We start from the raw sequence: 18,161 nt of genomic DNA, 5'->3' as shown, positions 1-18,161 counted from the left end.
TCACACCGTTGTTTCATTATCCCCCTTTTTGGGAATTCCCCGGAATTCTTCCTCTGCGTGATGATAGATGAAGTTTTCAACGTTCAGGCATGACCCAGTCATAAAATTTGGGCCCAAACGTAACTATTTCGATCACCATTAACGTCTCGAACCAGACAAAATCAAACTTTCAAATTATAATTTAGCGTTCTTTTTTTCGCAGAAATCCAACAGAATTTATATGAAATTCCTTTTCTTATTATCAAAGAAATGCATAGAGCTTCATCCGAAAATAAGGTCGGCGAGTACGGTTTTTTCGCCGAAATACAACAGTTTCTTTTATTTAGATGATTCTTGGTAGTATCCAAGCAAGTTAGGTCTTCCTGAGACCAAGATAAATAAATTGTCTTTGGTGTATTGATTCATCGGGGTCGCCTAATTCGGAAGTTCGGCCACGTACGAGAACACTTATGAATAGCTGCGTAATTGTTTCACCTGGGGAGCTCACGACACCGCTAAGGATTGATCTGCGTTCGAGGATCGTGCATGTATCGCGGAGTTGGGTCAACGAGTACAAGCCAAAATATCACGCACGTGTTACCCTGAAAAATTAATCGTTTCAGGATTCCCTGGGGAGACGGCGGTAGACCCCACCGCCGCCAATCCCCGCGGCTGGAGGACGAGTTACCCCGTAAATTCTAGCGAACGCGACGCATCGTCCGCCTGGCATGAAAATTAATGACAAGGGCGTGACAGGAGGTGGTGCCTCCGGTCCGTAACCCGCCAAGACTAACCGTGGGGTGGTGCAGCAATAATGCAAACAGACACGCGATAATCCGCGAGACCTCGTTAGCAACGACGAGAAGCACGTAAGTCATACGTGTGTTCCTGCCAGGCAACCCTTGACGAGGGTCGCTTGCACGTTTACCAATCTGGACGGGACTCTACACGAATTTTCTGCTCTAAGACACTCAGAAAATCATTTTCTTATCGCCGCATTCTCTTATACTACCGTTTGTATTTTTCTACTGGATGAAACGCAATCGTCTTCTCCACCACGTGTTTCGCATATTGATAATTCACGAGGCATGTAATATTGAGGGAGGAGATAGGTTCAGGGTCAAAGAGCTCAAGGAGAAGACAAGCTCGAACTATGGACTATGACAAAATTCATATATCATCTTCAGAGCTACATTAACCAGCTCCCAGAATTTCAGTACCGTACATCGTGTAGTTTTTTTGTAAAAAAAAATTCTGAAATATAGTTTTCGTCCGAGGAAAAACCCATTAACTTTCATCGTCGTGCGGGCGATTGAGTTGAGAGTATCCAGAGAAAGATTTTTTTTTTCGTCTTGTCTGTACCCTGTACGAAGGTTTTAAGGGTTTTTTTAACGGGACAGGAAACGCGGAGTTTATACGACGCCTTGCACGCTAGAGAGCTGGTCGAGAAAGGGAAACGAGAATTTCGTTCTACTCGTAGCTCCAGGGGTTGAAAAAGGAAAGAGAGTTCGTGAAGTTGTCTCGGTTGATTGCTGAATCTTACAAGGTGAGGGGGGAAGGGGAGAGAGCGGTTTTAGCGCTCAAAGTCCGTGTGCCGCGGTTGCTACTCCTTCTTTTTTGGGAACGGTTACATCAACGCTTTCAATTATTTCGAGAGTTGTTCGATACGGGAACATACTTAACGCGAAACCAGGGAAGCTCGAAACTATTTTTCCCCAAGACGGTGCTCCTATTAACCAAATCGATTCAATCGGTTTGATCCTCTCACAGAATTGGGTCACGCTTAGAAAACGACGAGTCATCTGCAAATAAACATTACAGTAATGTCTCGTTAGTCGCACAAGGTCAGTCCCGAACTTTTAAGACAAGACATTATTGTACTCGTTTTCCGACGAGCAACGAGTGGTGGTGGGGGAAGAATGAAAAATATAAATGAAACGGAGAGGGGGACGGAGTAACGTTGTAGCGCGAGGAGCGATTACAAATGCCGTCGGTAGCTACTGCCAATCACCCGGAAGTCACCACCCGCATAGCAATTTCCTGCGGGTCCTGCGAGGCCATACTCGATCCCTGGGTGTATCCTTCGGTCACCTCATCCCCCCACGATAATCAATCCTCGGCACTCGAGACGCTTCGCTCCCTTCTCGGCTCCTTTGCAGATTGCATATCGCTCGGAAACGATCGCAACCGAGCCGCCTAATTGCGCGCCAGAGAATTTCTGTGCCCATCGTTTTTCCTCCCGTTACCGCGCCCGCCCCGGATACATCGATCCGTTTGTTAAACGCGATTCGAATGAAACACCATAACTCCATTTAATACCCAACCTAATGGAACTATGCAAGTGCCTGATCTTAATTTGCGTTTCTGAATACAAACAAGCGCGGCTAAATGTTGAAGAGCGCAACTGTAGCTGCAAAACTCGGCTACAGCCGCCTCTTGGAATCCCTTACGTCGCCTCGTCCGTCGCCTTTGCCCTCTTTCTTCGCGACCCCTCGGAGAATCGTTCAATCATTCATAAAATACGCGTTTTAGAGAGACCTTTCCTTCCCGGTTTAAATATTCAACGACTCCCCCCTCCCACCCTTTCCTGGACTCTGCCCCCTCTCCGCGGCTGCACTCCAATCAACCCTGTCGTCACCCTGACAGCGACTATCAACGTCACTTTTACACCCGCATCCAGATCCTTTTCACAAAGCTCTCTCGAACCTCGCCCCGATTGATACGCCAGCAAATTCTTTTGGAAGTTGCCCTCCTCCGGTGTTTACGATCTTGCCGCTGCTAGAGGAAACGAATTTCCCGGACTCGGGAATAAAGTTGCACCCACGGTTCGTTCGTTTCGTATGGAATCTTCGCCCACGCTCGCCTTACACGCCTCGCGAGCTTTTGAACGAGTAGTAAACTAGTACTGTGGCCCGATCACGCTTATTTATCCCCAAAAACATGTCCACCTACGGCTTTTTCGACGAGCAGGTGATAAAAAGGATACAAGACGGTAGGTAACCCTGAATTCGTTGCTGTACTCTTTGTGCCTTAGCCGAAGGGTAGTCTCTGGAATTACTGAACGAAGCCCGATCGCCTTGGACTCGTTTGTGGACCATAAAAATATTCCTGCAATATCTTCATGTCTATATTGAAGAGCACCTAGAATTTCAGTTTAATACATGACATGGTTTTAGAAAACAAAAATTCTCTATATAGAGGACCCTACACTTTCCTAACCAGAGGATACACGTCTACGTTTCCGACGTACACTCGCCAATATGAAAAACTTTGGGCGGTCAGTTGTACCAAACTCCCCCCGTCCCCTCGCTCGTTAGGAATATTCTCGACTCGTGTGCACAGAACAATGAATGGCTGGCATACAGTGGGAAGTTCGGCCAGCTGGCTTTCGTTTCCACAGCTGCCGTCCGGCGCGACCTAAAAAAAAAACATAACAGCGGCGAGGATGGCTTTCGATCGCGAAACCGAGCGACAAATTTTATCAATATCCGAGACACTACCGTACTTGTTTTCTAAACCGGTCTGTGTAGCTCGTGTTTCGACAAGAAGCTCTGGTCCGTCGCCCAATATCGATGCAAATTTCTTGTATCCCGTATGGCTGACTGGTCCTCGTCGCTCCGAACGTCGAACAGGGTGACACGTTTCGCGAAGAAAACGTTCCTCGAGGGGAAATTAATAATACTCGCACGATGCGCGTGGCGGATGATCCTCCCGCCGACCCTCCCTCGCGCGGAATCGAATCGTCGCAACGACGTGAAAATATATTACCAGGTGTAAATATCATCGCTGAATATTCGTGTCTCGGCGGTATTTCGGGTACCAGGGTCGATTCCGCGGCACAATTTCGATGCAAATGCACGACGTTTCACGGGCCGCCCCGAGGTTGAATCCGGTCCCCCAAGTGCCCTGAAAAAGATACACCGCGGAGGACTCTCTGTAAGTTCATTGTTTACACCGCAGGAGAGGGTGAGGCGGGAAAAAATTCAACTCGATCGCCGAGATTTATCGTCGCGCGGGGTTACTCGCGCACGATACTAGCGATCCCTCGTGTTTTTCGGAGAAATTCTTTGTTCCTGTACGTCTTGTCCCAACTGACAGTCGTGCGACGTGGATACCGTTTTCTTGAACACCCTATACAGGATGGACGAACTGTAACGTCGTCCGGAATTATGTTGTCTGAACGGTTCCCTGGACTACCCGAAGTAATTGGGAAACTCGTGAACGATTCGTGAGTATGTACTTAACGGAGTGACAAGAGAAGCGATAACAATTATGCGAATCGTACGACTATGTAACTTAGACTAATTGCTCGCTAACTGATTGAAGTGCTTTAGTGTTTCGGATATTCATCGAGTGACTGGGAACCGAGTATTGGAAGCCCGCGTCGACAGACCAATTCACGAGCTAGACCAGATTTCACACTATGCGCAAGAAGAAGCCAACTCTCCCGACAAATGCGGCACGATGAATCGAATAAGGAACAGGAGTGTTGCTTAAATGTCTGCTTATTGGGGCTAACGTATAGATGAAGTTTCTCAAAGACTGACAAGCGTCCTTTGCCTTCCCCACTCGTGAACGCCGAGAAGCCCAGCTTCCAAGAATGAATAAAGAATGGAAAAAGATGAAGCTTCGTCGCAAGTGCAAGACAGTCAGGGCCCACCGGTCCAATCATCCTCCTTATTCTGGCCGCGGATAAGCGGGGAGATTAGATGATTCGGCGGGAACGTCGTTCACCTTAATTATGCAAAGGAGACTTATTTGCGGAACGAGGGATGGCGTTTCGCGCGCGGAATCAGAGCTGGTGCATTCTTTCTCGTGTTCCATTTACCGTATTTTGCGCGCGAGTCCTCCTTGAAAACCCTTCCCTCTCCGTATAAAGTGGCGGAGCGCAGTAAATGCTTATGACCCCGAGGTAAACTCTCGCAGCGAAGGGTTAAATAGCGGAAAAGGGGGGATGGCCGAGGAGGAGCTGCGCCGGTGACTTTATTCTGCTCTCCGTGCAAACCGGCTACTCCTCGGTAAATTCTGCAGATACACGGAGGCTGGATGCCAGACGAGACCAGCGAAGAAGCCAAACAGCGTAATGCATCCAAAGAGGCAAAAAGAGAGGCTGAATTAGAACGCAGAAGAGGCTGCGATAGAGGACGTACAAGTTGGCGGGTTGACCATCGCTGGGGAGTGTCGGCTGTTTTCTAAAACGGTTCGTTAGAGGCTGCTTCCGCCAGAAAATTATCTGTTCCGTCTCCGTTCCTAATTCAGTTTATCACTGTAGCCGTACCGCCTTCTGCGGTGCTGCGATTCAGCCATAAACATGGCCAACTAGAGCCCACTTACTGTCCCTGCAGAGATTGTCCACTTTGAAACGAGTATTATGTTAAACGTTGAGATCTAGGACTAAGCACGAACTAATTCATAGTGAACACATTTCCCTTGTACACGATGCTACCCTTGCCTTGGGAATCGTCTTTCTAGCTAAAGTATCTGTCCTGTTCGTTCAGATGATACAGTAGAGTGCTACGTTGGTGATGCAGGATACCGCGTAGGTAAGAGTCGAGAATGTGGAACCCCTGTCGGTAGGAGTCGGCAATGTAGAACACCCCGTCGGTAAGAGTCGGCGATGTAGAACACCCCGTCGGTAGACCAGTTCTGATAATGTAGAACACGATGTTAATAAAGCCTTGCTCTTAGGAAGCAGAGTGCAGGAAGAAAGATCGGTCTTAGAAGGAATTGCGACGCGAATTGGGTCAGACATTTTAATCAACCTTCTGGGCTCACAGCGGCGCAATAATTACTCGACACTGTCTACATCCCCTTTACTTATGGTACCACGTTCTTTTTAATCCTGGGTTGATCTTCCATTATCCTTGCAATACACTGGATTTACACCGTTCAACCGTTGCGCAACGAAAAAAAGTATGAGAATATCACCTACCGCCGCTAATAGAAAGCCTAATGACTACGAAATTGCGACTACGGCTCCGACGATCCACACTGTTCACAGGATCATTGACGCCGATGTAGGTCATCTGTGTTACGTCATAGTTTCGAGCAAAATACCCGATAACCTGGAAAATTTCAACGCGCAGAATTAAAGAGAATCATCCGTCGTGGAACGGTGTATAGAACGAGCATTTCGCGAAATGGAAGGATATCGCAAACATCGCGAACCATCGAAAAGGTTCCAACCCGATTTTTATCAATTCCTCCCTAGCGAGCATCGATACTTGAAGGGAAGAGAAACGTTCGCGTCGCGTGCTTCAATCACTTAGAGCGTTCCTCTGTGGATCGAGGGTAAATTGTGCCCCGAGCGACGTCGATGATAATTTATGAAACCGGTTTAATACCTCGCGAGGCGTAGCAAGACGAATGACAGACGCTGAACGAAATGTTCCAGAGACATATCTACGAAATAAACTCTTAAATAACCTCTTCTCCCACGACAACGTTTGCGCCTCGCGAAATCAGCGCCAAACGTGAAAAACACGAGTTATGCGCGTCGTGGAAAAGTGCGTAAGCGAGTTCATACGAAATACAGCGTTTGATTGATCTTTGTTTCCGGTAGGAACGCCCTTACTATAGCTGCTGCTGTTACTAACTTTCCTATTATTAACTCAACAACCTCATTCGACCTGGAAGTCTTGGGATTTCAGGCCGAATTCGGTGTAAATTGCATCCGCACAATTGAAACACAGCTGGAAAATTATGCTTTGCGAATCCGGTTACCCAGTTTTCGCCTCACTTCGTAGGGAAGTCCGAGGCGAAACAACCTCGTTTAATATGGAACAATAGGAAAACAATTCGGAGCTGCGTAGCTCGGCGCGCTAAATATTTCAACGGCTCGCTGGAGATGAGACGCTGCGCTATCTCTGCGAGGACAAAACGGAGCTACGGGGGTTCGTTCGATTGAAATATTCAGGCGTTCCGAGCATCCGAGACGCGTATTTTAATCGGTGCCAACATTTTTCACTGGATAGTCTTGGCTTATAAGACACCAGCTTTAAACTCGACGTCTTCCAAGAGCCGCGACAGTAAAAAGGAATTGCCTTGGCAGCGATCATTCGTCAGTTTACATATTATACAACGCTCGGTGAGGTGTATACCAGGGTCATCATTCATGGATACAAATACAAATGGAGTGGCTTATTTTTCTATTTATATATTAGAAAGCTTTCTATCCGATTAATAAAATGTATTTCCGTTGAAGAAAAGTACGTGGAAAAATAAGCACTCCGTTTGTATTTGTATCTATCACTGTTCTTTTCGAATGATCAACTGTCCAGTTATCTCACTGTGAACTACCGGCAAAAACAGAATCAGTAAACTGTTGTAACAGGGATGTACCAGTTATTTCCACCGAGTACCGTCACAGTGATGTAAAAATAGACGACTGCGCTAGCTCCCGGGACTGTCAGGCACGCGCATTTCACCCCTCGGTAATCCTGGGACGTGTTGTGTTTCGTGCCAGAACGAAATAAGATGCTGACATCTTAGCAATTTCGTCGAGAAACGAAGAATTAACCATCGAAGTGAGAAACGTGGCTCGTCGAATCCGCGAAACAAAACTTTCCGCCGTCATATTCTTCGTGGCTTCGATAAAACCGGAACGACCGCTGAAATCCTTCTTCGCGGGGCAATTCCCCCGAAACAAGGAGGAGACGAGATGCTGACGCGTCCTCGAAGTCAACGACTCCGTCTCCAAAGATCCTCGTCTCGAAGGGTGATCGAGTTTCCAGGGAGGAACGGAGACATTTCCGCGGAGAACTTGCGAAACAAGGCACGCCGAGGAATTCATTTTCCTCGTGGACCATCGGTCGTTGCCTTTGTGTCGCGAAAACTTCTCTGAATAGTTAACAATCCTGTGAAAAATTCAATACCCTTTGCATCGATGCTCGCAGCCGTTCCCGTCCGAATCTGTCACCGCCGGCGAACCGGAGAGGTTCTGTTGCCATCGAAAAAAAAAAATAAATAAATTGAAAAATCCACGTCGAAGGTGGACAATGATTATAACGGAGCTTTGTGACGGTTTATGAAAAAGAAGGGTACGACGGAGTTACGAGGGGGTGAAACGCTCTCGATATTGCGCCGCTGGAAACCGCGTATAAATTGCGAGAGACGAGCAACAATGCGCGATATTCCTGGAACATAATGGAAACTTCTACGGCTTTTTCGCCTAAGAAAAAAAGTATGGCCGCGAAGAAATGGTAACAAACGTCAATAATATGCGTGTACAATGCGAGGGCAACTCGATGTAATATTTAGTTGCTCGTTAAATTCATGCAACGGAGTATATTATTGACTGTTACATCTGTCTGATGCGCGGTGAGAGAATCCGAATAATGAAGCAGATATAGTGGAAGGAAATTGGCCGATAAAGCGCAATTGTAACAAGAGCAGAAAGGGGAGACAGAGCGAAACGAAGAAAATTGTTTGGAAAAAATGGAAGACCTATGTACAATGGGAGGGATGAACGGTGATCGAATGCTCTTTTGCGATCATGACTCGTTGACTTCTGAAAGCGTAGGGGTGAGTGGATCCCCGAGCCGATTCACGGCAAATTAAGTACGGCACGTAGAAGGGTGGGCAGAAATTAATCCCCAGGCGGCGAAGATCGAGAGAGTCGATATGGTTTTCACGGATCAGATCGTCGAAAAGGGGAGAACGCGAGAAACGTGGGGTGAGGAAGGCAACAAGGGCGCGGCACATCCGGCTCGAAGATAGGCGGCATTAAATATAAACAGTAAGAGGATGGCGGAACTATCCCTCCCTAAGTCGAGACGGTCTGGTGATGTCCTCGTGGAATTTCTTATGGGCTAACTTTTCTGTTTCTTCCGTTCGTGCTCCATCTCCTTTAACTCGTCTGTCGCAAGTGGCTCGTTTTAACTCCGAGTCTGAAGAAGCTGGATCCGCAATGTCTTGATGTCTTCAGATATTGAAAAATGTAACTTTGGTACGTCAACAGGTAAGAGAGACTGTCTTGTCGGTAATGTAGAACACTCGGTCGGCAAGATTCGGTAATGTAGAACACTCTGCGGGTAAGGCAGTTCATTCTGCTGGTAATCTATTAGATCCTGGCAGTAAGGCATGTAGAATACTCGAGGTCTTACCGTGCATATTTCAGCAGACGACTTCGCTTAAAGAATCAGGAAATGCATTTTTAGCAGAAATGCTCTCAAAGGAATCGTGCCTCAACCGATCCCTGCCGTCACTGGCTTATCGAGATCAGCCGAGTAGCCGCGTTGTTTCGCGTAAGCCAAAAACGCGAATAAAACGTCCGAATAATCCGAGAAACGCGCAAGATTTATTCCCAAACGCCATAAAGAATGGCCAGCGTCTGTGTCTGGTTCCCGCAAACAATATCGGTAATAAAATTATGCGATTACGAAAGCCGCGAGATGTAAAATATGTTCCACACGACTCTCGCGTAAAAATGTAGTATTTGCAATTGTTTACATTCTATCCTCCTGTGTTGTTTCCGGGCACAGATTCAGCGTGAGGTTAATCGAATATAAATTTTCCTCGAAAGAATAGCTTTGCATATGTCACGGTAGAGTTAAGCTCCAACGAGGCAGTAATTTTTCCTTCGACGAACGTTTGTAAAGTTCTGGAAATTGTAAAAATGATTTGCGATTGATTCTCAATCGACTTTGGTGCTTAATTCGCGGGGAAGTCAGGCGCGCTCTCCCCCATGCCTGAACGTTTTCGAAAAAGAGTGTATCTAACGGATTTTGTTCGCCGAAAATGAGAAAGCTTTCCTATTCTTCGTTTTCTTTTCCGGTGCATTTTCTTCTCGACGGCGGAGGGAGGGAACGATGTCAATATTGATCCACCATTTGATTGATTGCCGCAGCTGCAGGCTCGATTAAAGCGGATTCGGAAATATTTCAGCGGCTGGGTAATCTGATCAACTGAACCTGACGTGTTCTCCATACTGTGGTGTTCGGATTAGATTTTCCGATTATCCTGTTCACTGAGTTGTTTCACACCCGTGGATCAAATCGGAGGAGCTTGTTAAGTGCCTCGCCGAAGTGGCCAAAATGTTTTCAGAACGTACGGAAATACGTTTTCTGGGTCAGGCACGACGATGACGCGATAGTTTAACGACAACTAAGATCGCACGCTGCAAGAAAGAGCGAGAAATCGATTTTTTGCTCGCCCTAAAACGTGGAACCCTCCCCGAGCATGGCTGGGCTAACGTGTCTGACCAATACTTGCTAATTCTACTTGCACTGAAGTTTGTAAACACTGGCAGCGGCACGGTATTATCTATATTACTATCTTCGAACTGGTTAGAACTATGTACTTAAAACAGATACTACACCAGCGTGAATAGTGGCAAACATCAATACAAGTAGAAATATCGAACATTGGTCGGACGGGTTACCTAAATCGTGCACAATGGCACCGCGTATTTCAAAAATTGATATTTCCCTGACAAAGAGGCCTCCCATGAATAAACTGTATACCACATTTTCCATGTGTTTTTATGCGAACAACCAGCTGCGACTCTATTCCACCATGAACTTTTCCCGTTATTCAGAAATATTTGCGGATTTTCTAAAATTAATAGTCTTGACATCGCAAGAGACTTAAACATGGGTTTAGGTTTCGGTTAATGAATTTTTTTTTTGCATTTTCTTAAACTATGGTGCAATAACCTAGTATTATTTGTTTTATAAAATACATTAAAGTACTGTAAAAGAATAAAATTATTTAAAATACCCATTTGTTCACGCCGCTGACTAGACCCAACCCCACAAATGACTTTCCCGATGTGCCTAATTCTACTAATGCTGCCCGCCGTTTGACTTCGGTCCGTCTTCTCCGCATTTTTCGGTTTTCCTCGCTTTACCCATTTTTTTTTTCGCCGCACGACTTTACTTTTCCGCGCGAGGATTGCTTTAACCGGCAGCACGATTCGACTCGCGTCGCGAAAATTTCGCGTTCACGTTGCCGGAATTTTCAAGCCCCGGCTTATTTAAGCACGCCGCCAAGCGCGGCTTTCGCGCGTCCCTTGTTTGCCGAGTTCACGGTTGAACGTTCGCGGTTATTTTGCGCCAAGCGGGCCGAAAATTTCCCGCCTCGCAACGCCCCGGCACACGTACTGGTAATAATTTGCAGCGATTGCGCGAAAACAAGAAATGGAACGAGGACCACTTCGCGCTGTTCCTTTGACCGCTCGTATATTAATGTAAAAACGTTGGAATCCGGCTGGGGATTTAATTACTGTTAACTCCCGACGAGACTCCGACGAATTTTATTTTTCGCTGTGGAATAAAATTAATAAAGTTTGCAAATTATTTCCATTTTTTTTTTTCGCGCCGTTTCCTATGTGAGCTTCGAATATTAAACTACGCCGAGGAGTGATTACCTTCGCGAATTTGGCAAGTAATTCCTAAATGTTACGTAAGGAGATTAAAAATCTGTTTTTAATATATTTTGTACGCGCTGTAAGAAGAGTAGCACGATACGTGCCCGTTTAATGAGTCGAACGAAAGTATTATCCGCGACTATAACGGAGTAATTAACGGGTACAATGGTTCGATAATAATTTTAGTGTAACTGTTAACGAAAGCCAGAATGTGCAAACTCCAAATGACGCGAAGTTTCTGGAATGGAAAATTCAAATAGGGTATAGTTCCCAGTTCGCGTAACGCACGATAAAGTTCTATTAGTTCTGTCCAAATTTCATTCAGGCCATGTTTACACGTCTCCGTAAGTTTTGTTCCTAAAAACTGCCGTATCGCCAAATGGAAGTTGTAGTCCTACATCCAAGAGGCGTTCACGCCGAGCATCAATGAACATACGAAGATAATACCGAAACGAACTCGATAACAAGGAAAAGACATTAAAAAAGCTTAGAAAAAGCAAAATCCGTTCGATAGTACATAATTCCATCCCGCTATAGTAGTGCTCGCACACAACCAGCAATTACAATTAAAAAAAAAAAAGAAGAGATTTCCCGGGACTTGGGTTGGAAAGCAATTACTCATCCGTCCAATAGGTTAAGAGAATCGTCGATGCGTGTCGCTACATTATTGATCTGCTAATTGCGTCGGTTTAGCAGCCAGCCGTTAAAACTGCTGCATTAACGTCGCTGTAATTCGATTAATTAACCGCACCTATCGCACGCGTTACCACCTGTCAAACGTTTGAGAGACGGGAGAACGCAGTCGCGCCCCGTTTCGTTGCGAACGATCGTTTCCAGCTCCACTTGGACGCCGTGGCAGATAAATTACGGAATGAGGCCTTAGGAAAAAGAGGGAACTCGCGATAAATGAAATAATTTAATTCATATTTCAACCGATTGTAATACTTCTCCTCTATTATGCTCGTGTAACAGCCGGGAAAGTAAAAAGAGACAAGGATACAATTCAAGAGGAACGAAGATTCAGCTTCCACTAAAAATAGAAGCAAACGTCGGTCGACCGCCGCTGGTGAGGCAGGGCGAGGCGAAGAAAGTATTTAGGAAATATAAAGGTGAAATATTTTGAAGTAATTGGCGAAGTAATTACCGGGGCCGTTTTTGTCGGTACGAAAAGCACTAACGAGAAAACGTTAACGAGGCCTGCTAAGTGCCGTGGCTGGAACTGCACAGCCGCCCCAATATACCCTTCCCCGGCGCTTTTTCCTTACTGCCACCATAAGTGATCTTACCCTGTACAGGCTGCTTCACAACTCGAGACACCAAACATATTGCAGGAAGCTTCAAACCTGCCTAGATAGTCTTACTCTGGTGGCAATTACCCTCCATCTGTCTAGCTGGTAATACTCGAGATGGTCAAGGGATTTATCAACGGAGTATAGTCTACATTACCAGCAGAATCAATTGCTTTACCAACCGAGTGCCCTACTTAATGGAATCTTACCGGTAGAGTATTCTACATTACCAGCAGAGTCAAGTGCCTTACCAACCAAGTGCTCTACTTTACGGAATCTTACCGATAGAGTATTCTACATTACCAGCAGAGTCAAGTGCCTTACCAACCAAGTGCTCTACTTTACGGAATCTTACCAGTAGAGTGTTTTGCATTACCATCAGTGCACTTTGTCGTTGGTTTCACGATGATATTAATAGCTGAAAACGTAATGAACGCTCTGCTACACTACACGTGTTAAGTATCAATGATCGCAGGCTAGATCGACGAGCAATCCGATCCTTCGATCCGACATCCGCTCTACCGTGTACTCGCTAAATCCCCTCGGGGAGGAACGTGGCGTCCTAGGTGTAGGTTGCTACACACCTCTGGGGTCACATGTGCAAGGCGGGGGCGCGTGCAGGTATTCTTACGTGTCTACGTATTTTATGACCTTAAAAGCAGCCTCTTATCCTGGCTTCTTTACGCAGGGGACAGTGAGACGCTAAGAGCACCGAAACTTATCCCGGATAGAAATATTATTTATACGTTTTGCTCTAATGGCCGAGACGTGCTACCTTTTCGCGCACTTCCACAATGTTTCCTCTTTAATTCCGGGCACATACTGTTACCCTCGAGTAGAGGCCAGTTCTAGATCGTTTAATGGATGAAAGGTGCGGCTCTGTCACATGTACCCTAGATAATACGAAGCCCATAAGATCTTGTACAGTACGTGTCCCCGTTCGAAACTTACGAAAAATTGTGCGGCAGAATTTTCTCAGCAACCGTAAAACTTTAATTACACACGTCGCGGCAGCCCTCGGGTTCAAAGTCAAAGCGATTCGAGAATCCCACCTACGCCTTTCACGTTTCGTTTCTCTCGGCTGCTACGCGAAACGAGTCCATCCAAAGGCACCGAAGATACAACGACATTTAAATATCGTCGGAACTCCCGTCTTACGACGCCTCTTACCGTTCGCATGATTTTTTCAACGGCACTTCCAGTGCTCTCGGAACGGTCCCCTTAAAAAGCTGCAAATCGTTTCCCGGCAATTCCGCAAAGAGTACAACGCAGTCCTTAAAAGCAAGCGCATCAGAAATTCTTCAGAGCCGTTTTTCGAGATGCCAATAATATTTCAACAAGCGCCCCGCATTCCATGGTTCTATCTCTCCTTTAAAAGCAACCTCGTACCTGGCGACCTACTTGTAATCGAATCGCATCTAACTTATGAACAACCATAGATTTACCGATACTTGAACGATAAGTGAGCCGCTCGCACAAATCGATTAACTCCACTCTTCGTAAAATATAAAATTTAAGTGTCGAAACACTTGGTATTTATAACAACTTTCCTGAGTAATAAAGTTTAACACCGTCTAACCACAAAATCTTTTTGGCCATTGGATAATAAATAATTTATTTCAGAGATCGATATGCACAATGAACAGCTCAAGTAAAACGAAACGTTTAGGCGATTCGAAGTGATCGAATGAATTTTCTAAGAATGTCTCGGCCACTTCAGAAATATTTCGGTAAACGGTCTCCATATCTCCTCTAAGAGGAGTCTCTTATCTGGCGACCTCTTTCGAGTCGACCCACGAACTTCATGACTCCTAGCAGTTTCTAGAGCCGCGAATAACGAAGGGTAACGACGTATGTAAGGAAGACCTCCGCGCTCGTAATCCAGAGATATTAGTTTTATGTTTTACAAGAAACCATACTTCCCGCCTCGTGATTAAATTACCGAGGCGAGCCCGCCGCAGACATCAGCTTCTTCGTTAAAAAGCTGGCGCACGAAACGTGTTTTCGTGCGGAAAAACGTCGATTTGCGGACGCGGCAACCACGCTCGCGTTACGCGACACGTTCCCTGGCTCGCTGTTCCCTGTTTTCGTCAGGGAATTACGGCATCTACACGTTCGCCCAGATTTTCGGTTATCTCGTGTCGTGTGCGACCTAAAACGCGAAGCACCGTGGCGCAAATTCCAGAAATCATTCGAAATTGTGGTGTCTGACGGGTGAAGAATAGAGACACGAGTTGTATGGCATTAGCTTTTGTTAGAGGAGACGCTCTTGTAGCCCGCATGGCTGGACTCTATGACTTCTCTTGGAGGACTGACCATTCGAACCATTTAAAACTAAACATAAGGCGGAGTTGTGACGTCAGGTCGTCGCCGCCGCTGCAGGAATATATCAATTCAAGTACGGTCCCTGTCAGAGTGTCACGATTCTTCCCCGTTAGATCGTCACAAACTTCGTGTCACCGATCAAAGGCTGAACCGTCCCATCAAACTTTGGGAATTGATAAATAGACGCAGCACGAGAATCCTCTCGACGCTTTGAATATTTATCGACTTGTTTTTCCAACGAGCACAGGAGTACCGGTCCTGTAAAATTCGCGGAAGTAACGTAGCCGCCGCATGGACGCTATTTTTCAAATTTACTACGAATTTATTTTATACCTCGGGAAACTGGAGCACATCAGTCGCCAGGTGCCCGATAACATTCAACATCGCTCTTTTGCAAAAAGTGGACGAGCTCTTCATATCGAAGACACGTTTGACAGAGGAATCAAGGTCGGTTTAATAGAGCGTAACAAATTGTCCTAGTAACTTTATCGAGATATCGTGCCATCGAAAGCTTCGTGGAAATGCATGTTCGCGGGCGTGTATATTAATCTCGAAACTGTCAGGTCACGGGTATCGATCTCCCATATCGTTTCGTTCGAAGCGACTCTTCCCACCCGCAGGTGTTATCGGTACCATCGAGCGTCGCGTTTCCTCAATCAAAAAACTTGTTTCTCAGACGCGGTTCAGTTATTAATCTAAAAAAAAAAAAAAGAAAAAAACTTGAAAAAGTAAAACACCACTGTAGGTTTCCGTAGACTAATAACGGATGCCATAATTATATATCTGGTAGCAAATAAAGTGTAACAAAGAATCCTCCTCTGAGAAGATGTTTTCAAGACCATAATGGCCGGGGGGAGGGGATGAGGAGGGTAAGTGTGACGAATCGGCCAAAGGAACTACCTACACTGGAGAGTATACCGCAATTTTCTGATTCTGGCCACTTAGGGGTATGAAAAACGCATGACTCGGCAATCGTCCTGGAAATGTACCCTTCCTCCCGCAGAGCATATTACTGAATTAAGTACGACGATTTAATATTCCACCAAGCCACTTGGGACCCCTTCACCCTAATGTATCAACATCACTTTGCTCTAATAAATCGAAGCTACACGCACCCAAGTATTTTACCTGATTTTCGTTCCTTTCGCCCGATCGCTTAAGAGTCAGAAGCGCCCCAATAAATTGAGAGCCTGATGGTCAGTTCAGTCCAGCCAGCGACGAGACTATAACTCATACCCGTGGCGTTGGCAAACGGACATTTTGCGTGCCGCAACACCATACGGTGCTAATGGTCGCGGCTATAACTTTCCTCCATTTTGATTAGTGAACTTCCTACGGCCGTTATCTATCGCTTCCGTCCATTGGCTGTTGGCCTTTTCACGGGCACTTCGTTTCGCCGTGGAATAAAGTAAACTTTCGGGCAATGATAACGGCCCCGAACACGTTCCTGGAGGGCTGGGGTAGATAGCGCGGCGAACGAGCCCCAAGAAATTATGGTTTTTCGTAAAACTCCGGCGAGATTGCCTCCGGAGGAAGCACTTTACGACGTCTTGCGCGTTGTTCGCGATTTACTTTGGGTCTCGGACCGGTTGAACGGCTCCCATGCACACCCGGGACTCAACGGATCTACAGCCTCCCTATTGCTTTGCGTGTGTCCAACCAGAGATAAGTGAGAAACGTTGCTGTCACACATTTTGGCCCTCGGGTTGTTGCAGATGGCGCTGCCAGTCTAGGCGACAGGTGTAAGCAAACCTCAGGGGCTGTAGCGTGCAAATATGCTGCTACGGTACGGGCTTAGCGACCCCGGGATACCCGAGCTAGAGTGGGCCAGCGGGCCCCAACAGACGTGTACCAGACTTTGCGTTGACTTCTGACTATAAAAGCTTAATAGAGACTTAATCGTAATTAAGGAGTCACGTGATTGTGACGCATAGGTACAGTGCAATAACCGAAGAGACAGCCACACGTTCAAATAAACCAAGCTCTGATTCAAAGCCTAGTTGCTTGACGTCATCTCCGCCCCTCGCGTCTCTGCATTCGTGCCACCACCACACGGATCTTATTAGCGAACCCAAACAATCCCGTAATCTACGCCAGGGAATCTCCAATTACGGATAATCCAAATTTCTCCCGGTCGAAAACAAACAGCTCCTTCGAAGGAACATTCCCCTTTATAACCAACCTCTTATTCTCCCTATTCGGTGCCACGCATCACAGTTAACAGACGATATCGTCGAGAACGGTTTCCAATCAATTTCAGAGCCATTTAAAGCTGCTCTCTAATTCAACCCTCGCTGTTTCTCTCGTCATTCCCACGTCCCCGCTACACGGAGCTGGAAGGGAAACGCCAGTAATCGCTGTTCGATCGATGTTCCGACGAAGTGGCCGCAGACTGTGATCGCAAATGTTGCGAAAGAACGACAGGACGAGCCGGGGAGGGGTGGGTGTGGGGATGGATTGGAAGTAAGGGTGGTCCGTCACGCGACGGGTCTTCCTCTCCGGAGCGTCTTTAAGGGCATTGATCATGCGAGACGGAAACCCAAAGGTGAATCGTGTTAAGTCGTCTTACGCTCGCTCAATCACGTAAATGCATCTGCTGCGTCTATCTATGCCGAGGGCATCGTATCAAGTGACCAACGTGATTGTCTGTGAAATTCGAGGACGAGCGGAATGCATTCAATTCCAAGAGCGACGTCCCGTAGACGATGATTGCGGTAATGTAGTTCGAGTTGTTACGCGTTTTGACCCCTGAAACCGACGCAAATTGTGTTCCAGGCTCTGTCCCAAATGTTCCCCATCAAATTTATCCAAATATTGTCCGACGAGTCGATTCTAAATTTGTTCCTCAGGATTGTTGTTTACGCGTTTAAATATTTATTCCAATTTCGATAATAATAATAGCGTCGGCGGTGTAACAACACGCACTGTTTACACTTCTACTAATTAGCTGATATTTGATGGGCACAGGAACGTTGGTTGCATTTCATCCCGAAGTTATTAAGGTCCATCGAAATTGAGCGCTGCTTTTGCGCGCGGTGGGAATTAATGAAAGTTTAAATTTTCACGAGAGATGCTGCGAATTTCGAGGGGAAAATACGCTCGTCGGGACGAGTAGCGTTCTGTAACGAGTGCTTGTCCGTGGAACGAATAATTCTATACGATACACGAGCTGGTCCCTTGGAGTCTGTATAACCTCCCCC

The 18,161-nt window shown here is 46.3% G+C and overlaps 1 long non-coding RNA gene across 2 annotated transcripts in view; it reads left to right on the top strand.

Moving 5' to 3' along the window:
• The window catches only part of LOC128879185 (uncharacterized), a 190,937-nt gene that overhangs the window by 155,417 nt on the left and 17,359 nt on the right, over nucleotides 1-18,161 (top strand). The gene's annotated exons all lie outside the window — the stretch shown is intronic.

The sequence above is a fragment of the Hylaeus volcanicus genome, chromosome 7 (assembly GCF_026283585.1).
Source record: "Hylaeus volcanicus isolate JK05 chromosome 7, UHH_iyHylVolc1.0_haploid, whole genome shotgun sequence".
In the NCBI taxonomy this organism is placed as follows: Eukaryota; Metazoa; Arthropoda; class Insecta; order Hymenoptera; family Colletidae; genus Hylaeus; species Hylaeus volcanicus.
This window is presented reverse-complemented; position numbering and strand designations above follow the sequence as displayed.